The sequence below is a fragment of the Sapajus apella genome, unplaced genomic scaffold (genome assembly GCF_009761245.1).
Source record: "Sapajus apella isolate SASKATOON/1434 unplaced genomic scaffold, GSC_monkey_1.0 scaffold110, whole genome shotgun sequence".
Taxonomy (NCBI): domain Eukaryota; kingdom Metazoa; phylum Chordata; class Mammalia; order Primates; family Cebidae; genus Sapajus; species Sapajus apella.
The window spans coordinates 5,305,228-5,320,103 of NW_022437050.1; positions in this window are offsets into that span (position 1 = coordinate 5,305,228).

A 14,876-nucleotide genomic window follows, 5' to 3' on the forward strand; every position below is an offset into this window, starting at 1 on the left:
ATTTTAACTTAATCCTCTCTTTAAAGGCCTTATCTCCAAGTATAGTCACATTCTGAGGTGTGAGGGGTCGGGGCTTCAACACGTGAATTTTAGGGGGACAAAATTCAGACCATAACAGCAACCTTCATTACCTGGCTAATTTGTACTCATCCTTTGAGACTTAGACAAGCCAGCTCCCAAGATGGGCCCCAGTGATTTCCACCTCTTGGTTTTCACCCTCCTGTGTAGGCCCAGGTTGAATAGGGCCAACTTGTGTAACCAGTAAGATGTTGCCAAAATGATATTGTGACTCCCAGAACGTGATAATGAAACGTGATTGAAAGAAGCAAGGGCTTCTGCCCTTGCTCTCTCTTAGATCACTAGTTCTGAGGTCAGCCAGCTGCCATGTCGGGAGGACACTCAAGCAGCTCTGCAAGGGTCCATATGGTGAGAAGCTCAGGCGTCCACCAACAGCCAGGCCAACTCGCAACCCACGTCAGTGAGCCGTGTTGCGTGTGAGTCCTCCAGCCCCAGGAGACTTTAGGTGACTGACGTCCTAACTGGACTCCAATGAAGAACTCTGAGCCAAAATATCTCCCCCTCCCTGCAGCAAAGCCACTCCCAAATTCCCAACCCTCAAAGACTATGAGATGATAAATGTTTTTTTGTTTTTGTTTTTGTTTTCTGAGATGGAGGCTCACTCTGTCGCCTAGGCTAGAGTGCAATGGCGCAATCTCGGCTCACTGCAACCTCTACCTCCCAGGTTCAGGTGATTCTCCTGCCTCAGCCTTCTGAGTAAGTGGGATTACAGGCGCATGCCTTCACACCCAGCTAATGTTGTATTTTTAGTAGAGATGGGGTTTTGCCATATTGGCCAGGCTGGTCTCCAACTCCTGACCTCAGGTGATCCGCCCACGTCTGCCTCCCAAAGTGCTGGGATGACAGGTGTGAGCCACTCCAACCCAGCTGATAAATGTTTATTATTGACCTCAGCTACTAAGTTTTGAGAGCAGTTCGTTATGCAGCAATGGATAACTAATACCCCTTACCCGGGAAGACCTTCCTGTCCCCTAGACTTGGCTACATGCCCTCTTCTGTGCTCCCACAGTGTGTTATTTTGTTACCTTTTTATTAAGCAAGCCCACATTAACCACACTGTGTTCCTTAAACAGAAGCCAGATGCTATGACTCCTCCACCTATAACCCTCTGATGTCTTTTCCTTTTGCACTTAGAATAAAGTAGGGCTTGCAAAACCCTGCTGCAACTACTCCCTTCCTTGGCCTTGGCGCTCCAGCCACTTGGAACTTCTTTTTTCACGCACACTGAGGTCATCTCCCTTCTCTGAGACCTTTTCTCTTTTGATCTCCCTGAACCCACAGCCTCCCCTCTGTGTTTTCATGCTGGGCCCCTTCCCAGTGCAAAAACTCATCTCCTTTCCTGTCTTCTGATCACCTCTTGACTATCACCCCCGAGTCGTTCTCGATTTTATTATCCGTTTAATTTACATATATATATAGAGAGAGAGAGTGGGGGAGTCCTGCTCTGCTGCCCAGGCTGTAATGCAGAGGTATGATCTTAGCTCACTGCATCCTTTGCTTTCCAGGCTCAAGTGATCCTCCCACCTCAGTCTCCTGAGTAGCTGGGACTACATGTCTGGCTAATTTTTTTATTTTTATTTTTTGTAGAGATTGGGGTCTCCCTGTGTTTCCCAGACTGGTTTCAAACTCCTGGCCTTAAGTGATCCTCCCATCTCAGTTCCTAAAGTACTGGGCTCACAGGGGTAAGCCACCACATCTGGCCACCTGTTTTATTTAATTCATAGACTTTATCACCTGGTCAACGTATTTGCTTATATATTTAACATACACTAGAATTTGTGTTCTTGGAAGGCAAGGGCTTCATGTGTCTCGTTTACTGATATACTTCGTACCTAGTAGGTGCTCAATAAATATTTGTTAAATGAGTAGATGAAAGAATGGAATAGATTTCCTTCCATTCTCACCCCACTCCCTCCAGGGAAAGTCCAAAGCTGTATTCATCTCCATATCCCGGCACCTGGGTCCCAGGCAGTTTTTGAACTGTCGGGTTAAGTATCTTTGGAAATCCACTGGGCAAAAATGGAGGGTTGAGCTGTCCTGCTTGGCCACCAGAGAGGGACAGAATCCTGGAACCGACTCCAGGAAAAGACCTGAGCCCAGAGGGAAAGGATCTGGTTAAGGTCCAACATTTGGTGCCCGAGATGGCCGTCCAGGGGCAAAGAGACTGGGATCTTTCAGAGCCCGGGGGAGAGAGAAGGCAGGCTTTAGGAGGTACTTGGGGAGCATTAGATCCCAACCTTTCCTTTCCAGACTGCTACATCCAGTATCCCTAGACTGGGCTGGCAGAACAAGTGATTCAATACTTGGATCCCATTCTTCAGGCCCTCCACACCTATAAATAGCAGTGCTTATGGCTCATGCCTGTAATCCCAGCACTTTGGGAGGCCAAGGCAGGAAGACCACTTGAGATCAGGAGTTTGGGACCAGCCTGGCTAACACGGTGAAACCCTGACTCTACTAAACATTTAAAAAATTGGCTGGGCATGGTGGCACATACCTGTAGTCCCAGCTATATGGGAGGCTGAGGTGGGAGAATTGCATGAACCTGGGAAGTGGAAGCTGCAGTGAGTCAAGATCATACCATTGCACTCCAGCCTGGGTGACAGAGCAAGACGGTCTCAAAAAAAAAAAAAAATAGTAGTGCTTTGGGTTTGCCCATTTCTTGTAAACTCATAAACCCCAAACTCAGCAATTGTTTGTGTTTTTGTTTGTTCTTTTATTGAGATAGAGTCTCACTCTATTGCCCAGGCTGGAGTGCAGTGGCACCATCATAGCTCAGCCTCAACCTCCCAGGCTCAAGCAATCCTCCTGCCTCAGCCCCCCGAGTAGCTTGGACTACAGGTATACACCACCACGCGTGGCTAATAAAAATTTTTTTTTTTACAGACAGGTCTTGCTATGTTGTCCAGGCCAGTCTCAAACTCTTGGGCTCAAGTTGATTCTCTCGCCTTGGCCTCCCAAAGTGCTGAGATTATAGGTGTGAGCAACCACACCCAGCCCAAACTCAGCAATTATTTTTCTTCCTGTGTCTTATGAGGAGCAATTTTCACTCAACAATGTAGGTCCTCCCGTCACTGATAATGTACAGGGTACAGGGAGTTACAGAGCTAAGCAGGAACCCTCAAGGAACTTACACTCTGATGAACAGAGTGTTTTAAATAACTATTTTAAAGTGTATAATTCTGTGGAATTTAGGACATTCACAGTGTTATGCAATCATCACCACTGTCTAGTTTTAAAATATTGTTGGCCAGGCTTGGTGGCTCATGCCTGTATCCCAGAACTTTGGGAGGCAAAGGTGGGCAGATAACTTGAGGTTAGGAGTTCAAGACCAGCCTGGCCAACATGGTGAAACCCTGTCTCTATTAAAAATACAAAAATTAGCTGGGTGTGGTGGTGTGCACCTGTAGTCCCAGCTACTTGGGAGGCTGAGGCACAAGAATCGCTTGAATCCTAATGGTGGAGGTTGCAGTGAGCCAAGATCATACCACTGCACCCCAGCCTGGGCAAAAGAGTGAGACTCAGTCTCAAAAAAAAAAAACATTGTTGTCACCTTCAAAGGAGAGACCATGCCAGCTAGGCATACACACCCCATTCCCTCCTGCCCCTGGGTCCCAGCAACCACCAATCCACTTTCTACCTCTGTGGTTACAACTCTTGTGGATATTTCATAGAAGTAGAGTCATAGAATATGTGACCTTTTGTGTCTGCATTCTTTCCCTTGGCATAGTTTTTGAGGTTTGTTGGAAATAGATGCTCGGTGCCGCAAAGAAAAATTAGCACAGAGACAAAGGATCCTTCAGCAATGCAATTTTTACTTCCTGGACTGCAGGAAGGGAACGCTCACTAGCCATCATGCCATGAGAGTACAATGAGCAAAGGAAAACATACAAATATATCCCTTTATAAATTTTATAATTTTATAATTTTTATTTATAATTTTATTTTATTTATAATAAAATTATAAAATTTTATCCCTAAATAAATATTATACAAAGTCATCCTTACTGCTGTGTCTGATCTCCATTGGCTGAAGCCAGACATCACAATGTAAACTAAAACCCGATTGGCTAACGACTTAAAACTTTTCTAAACAGGTAAAAGCAATGGGGAGCTGGGACATGCCTGTGAGCATGTCCAACACAGATATCTTGGTTAAAGCACAAGGACATAGAGTGTACTACGTGCCTGTAAGCATGGCATGTCTCACAGCTACATAGGATAGGGCTTAACAAAGTTATTAGCATACTTATTTTAACAACAAAGGAAACTTTAAAAAGGAACTTTTCTACTTCCAACAAGGTTCATCATCTTTCCTCCAAATCTGAAAACATTCTAGAATTTCAAAGTTTATTTTGAAAAATGGAGAGTGGGTAAGCCCTGCAGGCTGCCTGTGGCTCTAGAGAGCTGGGTTTGAATTGGCAAGGTGTGGGCTCAGATCTGCTCCACATGCCTTCGTATTCTGGTAGCAGCACTTACCAGGGGCACAGTCTTCTCATGATAGCTGGCAGATGCAATAGGCCAAGCCACAAGTTTACCTAAAGCATCTGCTAATGTTAAATCCACCAACATTTCATCAACCAAAACAAATCACATGGCCAGGTGCAGTGGCTCATGCCTATAATCCCAGCACTTTGGGAGGCCAAGAAAGTTGGATAACTTGAGTTCAGAAGTTCAAGACCAACCTAGGCAACATGGTGAAACCCCGTCTCTGCAACAAATACAGAAATTAGCCAGAAGTGGTGGTGCACACCTGTAGCCCCAGCTACTTGGGAGGCTGAGGTAGGGAGATCAGTTGAGCCTGGGAGGTGGAGGCTGCAATGAGTTCTGATTGCATCACTCTACTCTAGCCCAGGTGACAGAGCAAGACCTTGTGCCAAAAAACAAAATAGGCTGGGTGTGGTGGTTCACAGCACTTTGAGAGGCTGAGGTGTGCAGATCACCTGAGGTCGTGAGTTCGAGACCAGGCTGACAAACATGGAGAAACCCCTTCTCTACCAAAAATATAAAATTAGCTGAGTGTGGTGGTGCATGCCTTTAATCCCAACTACTCAGGAGGCTGAGGCAGGAGAATTGCATGAACCCATGAGGTGGAGGCTGCAGTGAATCAAGATCGTGCCATTGTACTCCAGCCCGGGCAACAAGAGCAAAACTCTGCCTCAAAAACAAAACAAAAAAGCAAAAAATCACATGGCTAAGTCAAACGTACAGGGGTCAGGATAGGATGCTCTTCTCAAGGTGGTAAGCAGCCATGTCTGCAATGAGGACGAAGAAAGATGTGTGAACGAATCATACAATCTGCAGAGAGAAGTAAACGCGCCACCTCCACTCTGTAAGGTGGACTATGTCCGTAAGGTCATTATATCCGTCCACTTTGTTTGTTTTTTCAGTGATAGGATCTCACTCTGTCACCCAGGCTGGAGTGCAGTGATGTAATCAAAGCCACTGAGCTCAAGCAATCCTCCCACCTCAGCTCCTGAGTAGCTAGGACCACAGACATGCACCACCACACCCAGCTAAATTTTTTTGTTTGTAGAGATGGGGGCCTAGCTATGTTGCCCAGACCGATCTCGAACTGCTGGGTTCAGGTGATCCTCCTGACTCAGCCTCACAAAGTGTTGGAATGACAGGTGTGAGCGACTGCACCTGGCCAAGATGTTTTTTAAAAGATGTGCAATCTCACCACTGTGAAAGAAAAATAAATCTTGGGACCCCCAAATCACTAAGCCAAAGGGAAAAGTCAAGCCGGGGACTGCATCAGGTAAACCTGCTTCCCATTTTATTCCTAAATAAGATAGCTACAAAGATTTAAAACAAACAAACAAAAAAAGCTACATACCTCCCTCACAATTTGTCCATAAGAAAATACCTTGTGGACTTCAAGATCTTTACCTTAAAACAGCTCTGTTGAATTTCACCCTGACAATGTAAATTGATAGCTGACCTTCACAGGCGAGGGACAAAGGACAGAACACAAAGTCATCCCTCTGCCCACTGAAGCCAAATGCATATCAGTTTGCTTCCTCTGCCCTAGTATGTATTAATAAAAATGCACATTCACTAAGCCAGCCTAAAGCATAAATGACTATTCCTCTACCCCATTCGCACATGTAAATTGCATATTCGGTGAATGACTGATCAAAGACTCAAAAGAAAGCAACTGAGGCCAGGTGTGCTGGCTCTGGGATCTGTAATCCCAGCACTTTGGGAGGCAGAGGCAGGTGGATCACTTGAAGACAGGAGTTTGAGACCAGCCTGACCAACATTGTGAAACCCCGTCTCTACCAAAAATACAAAAAAATAGCCAGGTGTGGTGGCAGGCACCAGTAATCCCAGCTACTTGGGAGGCTGAGGCAGGAGAATCGCTTGAACGCAGGAGGCAGAGGTTGCAGTGAGCGGAGATCACTTCACTGTACTCCAGCCTGGGAGACAAAAGCAGAACTTCATCTTAAAAAAAAAAAAAAAAAAAGCAACCGTTTGTCTCTGATCTACTTGTGTCCTGGAAGCACCCCTCCTTGTCCCACCATTCTAGATTGAACCACCGTCCATCTTACACATATTGACTGATGTCTCATATCTCCCTAAAATGTATAAATCCAAGCTGTACCCCAGCCATCTTGGGGACATGTTGTCAGGACCTCCTGAGGCTGTGTTACAGGCACATCCTTAACCTTGGCAAAATAAGCTTTCTAAATTGATTGAGACCTGTCTCAGATACTTTTGGTCCACACGACAAAACATGGTGCATAAGTGAGATAATGCAAATGTTAATTAGCTCACTTGGGCCATTCCACCGTGTATATATATTTCAAAACATCACACCGTACATGATACTTATACACAATTTTTATTTGCGAACTAAAAGAACAAAATAAAAAATAAATCAAGGTCAGGAGCTCACGCTTGCAATTCCAGCACTTTGAGAGGCTGAAGCAGGTGAATCACCCGAGGTCAGGAGTTCGAGACCAGCCTGGCCAACATGGTGAAACTCCATCTCTACTAAAAATACCAAAATTAGCTGGGCGTGGTGGTAGACGCCTAGAGTCCCAGCTATTCGGGAAGCTGAGTCAGGAGAATCACTTGAACTTGGGAGACAGAGGTTGCAGCAAGCCGAGATTGTGCCGCTGCATTCCAGCCTGGGTGACAAAGCAAGAATCTGCTCTAAATAAATAAATCAATAAATCAGAACAATTAATTAAAATATGTGCAAGCAGGATATGGAGAACATACTAACAGTGTTGATTTCTGTGTGATGGAGTTTATGACTGATTGTAATTTCTTTTTTTTTTTTTTTTTTGAGACAGAGTCTCGTTCCATTGCCCAGGCTGGAGTGCAGTGGTGCAATCTCAGCTTACTGCAACTTCTGCTTCCGGAGTTCAAGTGATTCTCCTGCTTCAGCCTCCTGAGTAGCTGGGATTACAGGCACTCACCACCACACCCAGCTAATTTTTTATATTTTTAGTAGAGACGGGGTTTCACAATGTTGGTCAGGCTGGTCTCAAACTCCTGACCTTGTGATCTGCCCACCTCGGCCTCCCAAAGTGGTGGGATTACAAGTGTAAGCTACCACACCCAGCCGACTGATTGCTATTTATTTCTGAAGATAGCCACCTCAGTACACAGATTCCATTTCATGCACTCTTCTCTTATAGCGAGTGGATGTACCTCTATCAGGTGTAGGAGAATGGGGTCTACATTCCCTCCCCTTGAAACTGGGAGGACTTTTTTAGCTGCCTTGAGTAAAAGTGTTACGGGAAAGGTCTGATGTAGACCCCAAGAGAGGGTTCTTGGACTCCGTGCAAAAAAGAATTCAGGGGGAGTCCATAAAGTGAAAGATTATTAAGAAAGTAAATAATTAATAGAATGGCTGCTCCATAGCCAGAGCACCACCTGGCTATTTCTGTCTCTTGAGACACCTGCCTTAGGACCGAGCCATGTTGTAAGGAAGTCCAGGCCACATTGAGAAGTCACATGTGAATGTATATTAAGCATCTCTTTTTAGTTCTTTCTCTTTTTTTGAGACAGAGTCTCACTCTTGATGCCCAGGCTGGAGTGCAATGGCACGATCTCAGCTCACTGCAGCCTCCGCCTTCGGGTTCAAGTGATTCTCCTGCCTCAGCCTCCTGAGTAGCTGGGATTACAGACATACACCACCATCTCTGGCACAATCTTGGCTCACTGCAACCTCTGCCTCTCAGGCTCAAGCGATTCTTGTTCCTCAGCATCCCAAGCAGCTAGGATTACAGACATGCATCACCACACCTGGCTAATGTTTATATTTTTAGTATAGACAGGGTTTCTTCATGTTGGTCAGGCTGGTCTTGAACTCCTGACCTCAGATGATCCACCGGCCTCGGCCTCCCAAAGTGCTGGGATTACAGGCATGAGCCACCACGCCCGGCAATTATTTCTGATAAAATAAAAAGTCTGCTTGAACATCTGGGGCCTTTCTGATCCTGGAGGGACTGTCCCTCCCTACCAGGGTTAGTCAATTCCTAGAGAGAGTAACACAGTGGTTTTTAAGCGTGCCTTTCATATGCAAACCAAGCAATCCCAGCTCACCCCCTCCACCTCCTCTATGGGGCTACCAGACTACAGGCCAATATTCCCCCATCTTAATCACCCCAGGGCCAGGCGCCAGACGTCTCAGTGAGATGGGATAGTTCCCTTGACCTTAACCCCCTTCGTGGGTGGGAACTGGAATGGGTTGTTTCACCCAGCCCGCCCCTGGCCTCCTCAAGAGAAGGAGCGTGCAAGCTAGCGAGCGCAGAAACCAGAGGGAACGAACGCTGGAACCGGCCAGTCCTTTCCCTCCGGTGGGAGCAGGCTCTGTGCAAACCCTGCAGCAGCGTCCATGCCCCTGCCCTCTCGGCACCAGGTTCTTGTTCCGCGTCCAGGAAGAACCAGGTCACCCAAACGGGCTGAAGGATAGCGTATGCAGAGGATTTTATTGGGTGATGGATGTGGCTCTCAGCAGAAGAAAGTGATCTTTCCCTGAAGCTGCTCCGTCTGAAGTTAGCCTCATCTATCTGTCGTCTCCGATGCTCAGCCGCTTGCATGTCTAATCACTTGCATCAGCCAGCTGAAGTCCTTTTTTGTTTTTTCTTGAGACAGAGTCTAGATCTGTCTCCCAGGCTGGAGTGCAGTAGGACAATCTCTGCTCACTGCAACCTCCGCCTCCCGGGTTCGAGCGATTCTCCTGCCTCAGCCTACTAAGTAGCTGGGATTACAGGAGCCAGCCACCACACCCGGCTAATTTTTGTATTTGTAGTGAAGACAGGTTTCACCATGTTGGCAAGGCTGGTCTCAAACTCCCAACTTCAGGTGATTCGCCTGCCTTGGCCTCCCAAAGTGTTGGGATTACAGGCGTGAGCCACTGCGCCTGACCAGCTGAAGGCTTTTTATGGGCACAGGATAGGGGTTAGGTGGGCTAAAATGGCAATTATTTGCGGGGGGCGTGGTGGGGGAGAGTGGAAACACAGGGTCAGCTGTTTTGACTTACAGCTGAGGTTACGGCTTGAGGGTGGAGTTTAGGAGCCAAGGCATTCTGTATTATCAGGACAACCTCTATACCCCCAGAACCTGATTAAATTACTCAACAAGCAAATACTAAACCTGTTTACCATGCCCTGCCCACTCCTTCCCGGGAAATCATGACAAAGGCTCCTGCCCATGTTCTTCCATCACTCCTTCCTGACCAAGCCTGGTGCTTCCCCATGTGGCCTGCCTGTGTGTTGTGCTCCCCCACCCTTTCGGGATCTGTGAGTAACTGTGGGAAGTTGAAAAGTTCCTTTTTAAAGTTTCCTTTCTTATTAAATCATAAGTGTGCTAATATCTTTGTTAAGCCCTATCCTATGTAGCTGTTAGACATGTTTACAGGCACGTAGTACACTCTATGTCCTTGTACTTTAACCAAGATATCTGTGCTGGACGTGCTCACAGGCATGTCCCAGCTCTCCACTGCTTTTACCTGTTTAGAAAAGTTTTAAGTTGTTAGCCAATCGGGTTTTACTTTAAATTGTGAGGTTTGGCTGCAGCCAATGGAGATCAGGCACAGCAGTAAGGATGACCCCAAATGCGTAATGGATAAATTTCTGTGTTTCCTTTGTTCTTGGTACTCTCGTGGCAAGATGGCTAGTGAGAGTACCCTTCCTGCAGCCCAGGAAGTAAAAATCGTGTTGCTGAAAGATCCTTCGTCTCAGTGCTAAATTTTCTTTGCAGCACCAAGCAACTGTTTCCAACTTCTATTTCCAACAGTAACAAACAATGTCTTCAGTGGCACTTGTTGCACGATCTGTTGTCTCGCCATACCTGAATCATGGTAAAACCTACATTTTTATTATTTATTTTTAAGACAGGGTCTTGCTTTCCTGTCTTAAAGATAAGTAATAGGCCAGGCCATGGCTCACGCCTATAATCCTAGCACTTTGGGAAGCCAAGGTGGGTGGATTGCCTGACCTCAGGAGTTCGAGACCAGCCTGGGCAACATAGTGAAAGCCTGTCTCTACTAAAATACAAAAAATTAGCTGGGCGTGGCAGTGTGCACCTGCAATCCCAGCTACTCAGGAGGCTGAGACAGGAGAATCGCTTGAACCCCAGAGGTGGAGGTTGCAGTGAGCCGAGATTGCACCACTGCACTCCAGCCTGGGTGACAGAGTGAGACTCCATCTCAAATAATAACAACAATGATGATGATGATGATAATGTAGGTTTTACCACCAAGCTAGAGTGCAGTGGGACAATCACGGCTCACTGCAGCCTCTGACTCCCTGGCTCAAGCAATCCTCCGCCTCAGTCCCTAAGTTAGCTGGGACCCCAGGTGTGCACCACCATGCCAGCTAACTTATTTTTATTTTTTGTAGAGATGAGGTCTCACTATGTTGTCCAGGCTGGTCTTGAACTCCTCGGATCAAGTGATCTGACTGCTTCAGCCTCCCAAAGTGCTGGGATTATAGACATGAGCCGCTGTACCCAGCTGAAACCTACATTTTAAAACAGCGTGTTTGGCCAACTTCTCCAGCTGGGTCTCTAGTCAGCCACCAGCATTAACCAACAGATGCATGCAAGAACATGCCTTCAAGTGATTCCAGCCTCACTTCTACCTCCTCTAGCTGAGGCCCAGGCTCTAATTCCTGGCACATGGAAACCACAAAACACATGGATGACTATTGTTTGAAGCCACTATTTTAAGATAATTTATTACATGCAGTAATCAATAGCTAATACAGGAGTTTTCATTTTGTCTTTTCTAAATATCCCATTTTCTTTTTTTCTTTAGTGTTATTCCACCCCCATTTATTTCAGCAATAATTACCCCAGTTTCTTTCCTTCTTTCTTTCTCTTTTTTACCCCATATATTTCAGCAGTAACTCTCTCTCTCTACCTCCCCCCCTTACTTTCTCTCTCTCTCTCTTTCCCTCCCTCCCTCCCTTCGTTTCCTATTTCGTTCTTTCTTTTTCTTTCTTTCTTTCTGTTTTTGAGACAGAATCTTGCTCTGTCACCCAGTCAGTGGCTCGATCTTGGCTCACTGCAACCTCCGTCTCCCAAATTCAAGTGATTCTCCTGCCTCAGCCTTTCAAGTAGCTGCAATTACAAGTGCATACCACCACAGCCCAGCTAATTTTTGTATTTTTAGTAGGAACAGGCTTTTGCCATGTTGGCCAGGTTGGTTTGGAACTCCTGACCTCAGGTGATCCCCTGCCTCCGCCCCCAAGGTGCTGGGATGACAGGCGTGAGCCACTGTGCCCAGCCTCAATCATCCCATTTTCTACAATGAACAGAGAACATTTTTATAAAAAGATTTCTCTTTTTATAAATCTTTTTATTTCCTTTTTATATTTTTTTTAAAAAGACTATTAGGCAAGAATGAGACATCTTGAATTTTTTTTAAAATTTAAGCTCTTTCTGCTCCATTGGAAACAATAATATTCAGCAGAGGGATTATTCTTCTTAATACAAATGTTTACCAAATATTGTGTTAATACAAAATAGCAATTTCACAAACACAGAAAGGGTCCAATACCAGCAGGATTTTTTTTAAAGTCATGTTGCAAATGCCACGCTCAGACATTGTAGACATCACAGGTCTATAAAAGTGAATATGAAAGACAATCATATAGTTTCTGCTTCCCCCCACCCCAGAGAAAGGCCTTAAGAAGCAGCGAGGCCTGCGCCTGCAGAAGTGGAAGAGCTCCTAGCGGAACCTGGCAGTGTAAACAGGACTGGTGGGCAGTGCATTCTGTGAACGGCCAAAGCCTGAAATTTGAAAATGCTTAGGGAGGCAGAGTAGCCCTTCCAAAATTGGGTGCCCTCCTTTCTCCAGTGTATTTAATCTCTTTTTTTTTTTTTTTTTTTTTTTGAGAGGGAGTCTCACTCTGTCACCCAGGCTGGAGTGCAGTGGCTCGATCTCAACTCATTGCAACCTCCGCCTCCCCGGTTCAAGCGATTCTCCTGCCTCAGCCTCCTGAGTAGCTGGGATTACAGATGCCTGCCACCACACCTGGCTAATTTTCATATTTTTACTAGAAATGGGGTTTCACCATGTTGGCCAGGCTGGTCTCAAACTCCTGGCCTCAAGTGATCCGCCTACCTCAGCCTCCCAAAGTGCTGGGATTACAGGCATGAGCCACCACGCCTGGCCTATTTAATCTCTTTCTCCTGCCTTCTCAACCCTCCTGCCCTAATGCCAGTGCAGGCTCAGGGCCACGCTGCCCACTGGGTCTCTAGGACCACCCAGCCCCAAGGTCCCCCATGAATGCAGACATCACCAAGACAAGAGCCCATAAAATGTGACTCTGGATTACCTCAGGCTTCTGGGTAACCAGATTCTTGGAAGCTCCTAATTTCTTTCTCCTTACCTGTCCCCATATGGCCTGGGGGCACTCCGGCTTCCAAGGTATGACACCATGTTGAGCCCTGCCAATCGCAGCAGATAGACACTAAGCACCTATTACCAGCAACTGTGGCTTTCTGGGAATGTACCACGAGGAACAGCTTCCAGAACTGAGGATTCAGACCCGCTCATGGGTCATAAGATCAATTTGGTGGGTTGCAACCAGCAATTTGAAACAATGACATACGATGGGATAGGATAGGAGAGGGAAGCATAGGATAGGATAAGATTGGATGGTGCTAGGATTTGTGTCCCTCCAAATTCTACGTTGAAAGCCTAACTCCAAAGTGATGGTATTAAGAAATGAAGCGTTTGGGCCAGGCGTAATCGTAGCACTTTGGGAGGAGGTCAAGGCAGGTGAATCATTTGAGGTCAGGAGTTCAAGACCAGCCTTGAAGTGGCCAACATGGCAAAACCCCATCTCTACTAAAAATACAAAAATTAGCCAGGTGCCATGGCGCACATCTGTAATCTCAGCTACTCAGGAGGCTGAAACAGGAGAATCGCTTAAACCCAGGAGATGGAGGTTGGGCCAAGATTTTGCTATTGCACTGCAGCCTGGGCGATGGAGTGAGACTCGGAGGGAGGGGAGGGAAGGGGAGGGGAGGGAAGGAGAGGAAAGGAAAGGAAAGGAAAGGAAAGGAGAGGGGCGGGAAGAGAGAAAGAGAGAGAGAGAAAGAAAGAAGAAAGGAGAGAAGGAAGGAAGGAGGGAAGGAGGGAGGGAGGTGCTTGGAAGGTGATTAGGTCAGGGTGGCTGCACCTTCATGAATGGGACTAGCACCCTCATATAAGGGGCCTGAGAGAGCTGCTTTGCCCATTGTGTTGGCCATGGGAGGACACAATGAGAAAACACCACCTTTGAACCAGGAAGCAGCCCTCATCAGACACTGAACTTGCCAGTTCCTTGTTCTGGGACTTCTCAACCCCCAAAACCATAGGAAATAAATTCCTGTTGTTTATAATGCACCCAGTCTGTGGCATTTTTTTGTAGCACCCAAAATAGATGAAGCTAGGACAGGATAAGACAGCAAATATCAGAGCACATTGCCGAAACTGAAGTCAGCCCTATTTCTTTTCATGCCCAGCTAATTTTTTTTGTATTTTTAGTAGAGATGGGGTTTCACCATGTTGGTCAGTCTGGTCTCGAACTCCTGACCTCGTGATCTGCCTGCCTTGGCCTCCCAAAGTGTTGGGATTACAGGTGTGAGCCACTGTGCCCAGTCTGGAAAATGTATTTCTTAGTATGGGTCTTCATCAAAAAAGCTTGAAGAACATTGCCCTATGGTAGTAAACAGAAGACGCTGACCTCTGCCACCTGAACCCCAGGTGAAGAAATGGGCGGGTCACATGATATACAGATAAACCCAACACCCACCCTGTAAGGGCTGCTGGCCCAGCCAGGATGTAGCACTTTCTTTTTTTTTTTTTTTTTGAGACAGAGTCTTGCTCTTGTTTCCCAGGCTGGAGTGCAATGGTATGATCTCGGCTCACTGCAACCTCTGCCTCCCACGTTGAAGCGATTCTCCTGCCTCAGCCTCCTGAGTAGCTAGATTGCAGGCATGTGCCACCATACCAAGCTATTTTTGTATTTTTAGTAGAGACAGGGGTTTCGCCATGTTGGTCAGGCTGGTTTCAGACTCCTGACCTCAGGTGATCCGCCCGCCTTGGCCTCCCAAAGTGCTGGGATTGCAGGCATCAGCTACCACACCCAGCCACACCCTCCTTTTTTAACACTGCAACAAGGGCAAAAACCCATTTGAATGTCCATCAGGAAGCCAGATTTGCAAAAAGAAGGTTGTCAGGACAAGCCGCAGGTGTGTGAGCAGAGAGACCTCCTGCTCACGGCTGCGCCGCGTCCGGTAGATCCCAAATCCTCGTCCCAAAATGCCCAACAGATAAAAACAGT